Source organism: Apis dorsata, unplaced genomic scaffold (assembly GCF_000469605.1).
Source record: "Apis dorsata unplaced genomic scaffold, Apis dorsata 1.3 scaffold_332, whole genome shotgun sequence".
Taxonomy (NCBI): Eukaryota; Metazoa; Arthropoda; class Insecta; order Hymenoptera; family Apidae; genus Apis; species Apis dorsata.
In genome coordinates this window covers 49,494-51,404 of record NW_006263600.1, presented here as the reverse complement: position 1 = coordinate 51,404, position 1,911 = coordinate 49,494, and positions in this window count along the sequence as shown.

Below are 1,911 nucleotides of genomic sequence, written 5' to 3'. Positions count from 1 at the left end.
CAGCCTTCGTCAGCCACGCAGGCTGTCGTATCCGACGTTCCTAGGCGCCTCATCGGCGATCAACGTTCCGAACCATGTTCGAGCCTCCGTCTTATTGCGTTCCGAAACGAGTTTATCCAGTTCGTTTGTCCGCTTATTTGCCAGTCTTTCGACGATCGCACTGTCCTTTAGCCGCGTAGATGGCGCTGTTGTCGCTTTCGTTCCACCGACTGCTTCCTATTTAACCAACTTTCTTCCCTGTATATATATATATATGTACGAGAGTCGGCGAGGCTCGATTCCAGGTCGATTGAAGATCGAAGGGACGTTGTTTATCGCGAGCCAGAGTGACGTTTGATAATGGAACGCGCACGAATCGAGCGGGTAACGATGGAATAACAAGGTGTTCACGGATCTACGCTCCTCGTCGGACTGAGGACTGACGGAAGGCGTGAGACTCCGACCGACTGGGCCCCACTACGTCCCACCAGGCCCCCCTCCTTTTCTCTTCCTCTCTTTCTCCTTCTCTTTCCGCGACTTTTCTGCTTCTGAGAGAGGCACTCCCTGGCCGAGCCGTACCTGCCTCGAGAACCCTTCGCCCGATGGGGTGTTTGGAACTGTGCCGAGGAAAATGAACATTCTTTCCAACCGATTTTACCAAGGAACGCAGCCAGAGATACCTTCTCCCTCTTTTTCTCCCTCTCTGTCGGAAACGTTTCTTTCTCTCGTTACGAGTTTTTCTCTTCGAATCGGGTGATGCAACGGTGCGTTGTTTTCCTCTATCTGTTTACACGATTAAATAGTTATCCATGACATAGATGCTGGAGAATTTCCGATTGGACAATGTTTGAAAATAATCGTGGTTAATACGAAGAAGATGCAAATCGCTGTTTTCGAATAATCACTTAAACCAGACGATATATCATTCTCGTGGTCCAAAATGTTTTTAAATTGTAGAATTTAAATTAAGATGTGATAAATTTCATGGTCAGATTATAATCGACGAAGAAAAAAAAATCATTATATTTTATTATAGTTATTTTATTTAATGGAAGATTTGATAACAAAATTGCAATATTTGCAAATACAAATAAAACGAGGATTTACTTTGATTAAATTATTCGTATAATTTGTAATATTTTATATTCATCTTAATTTACTCGAATCATTTTAATTCGATAATAATTTGAAAGACAATTTACCATTTTAATTTGACAAATTAAATTAGAAAAATGAAACTTATATTCATTATAATTTAACAATCAATGTCTACATTTATCCATATATTATAAATTATCTTTAGGGACACTTTTAGAATTTTAATCGATTAAATCTCCCAGAACATGCGAAAAGAAAGTAGTACGCGTTTATTGGCCTCCGTTCTCGTGTCGCAAAGAAAGTTTTCGTGATCGATGTTCTTCGAAATTGCAAAAAAAAAAAAAAAGAAAAAAAAGATTAATAAAAATCATTTTGTAAAGTTATACGAATCTTCGATCGAATCGTTGTTCGAATCTCAGAATTATGAATGAATTGGAGGGAAAGGATTAATACAGATTATTCCTGGAATTCGCGAGTAGAGGATATCTCGTTCATAAATATTTAACAGTGCAATTTCTCATTGAAGAAATCTATCATCTATAGAAAGATTTAAGCATCGATGTACGAATAGATACTTTTCTTTCAAACTGTAACATATTGAGTCTTCGTAAATAACGAGGCTTTTCTCACTGTTGAATTTAAAACAATGGAATTTTATAAAAAGAGAATAGAAAATATTGTACGAAGATGCCATATAATTATAAAAAATAGAAGGAAATACATTTCAGATGATTATTATTTATTGAAAAAAATCATATAGAAAATAATTTGATATTTCCAGAGATAAGTATTATTTCGATTTTTAAGAAAAAATGCAGACGATTGGTTCCGAAA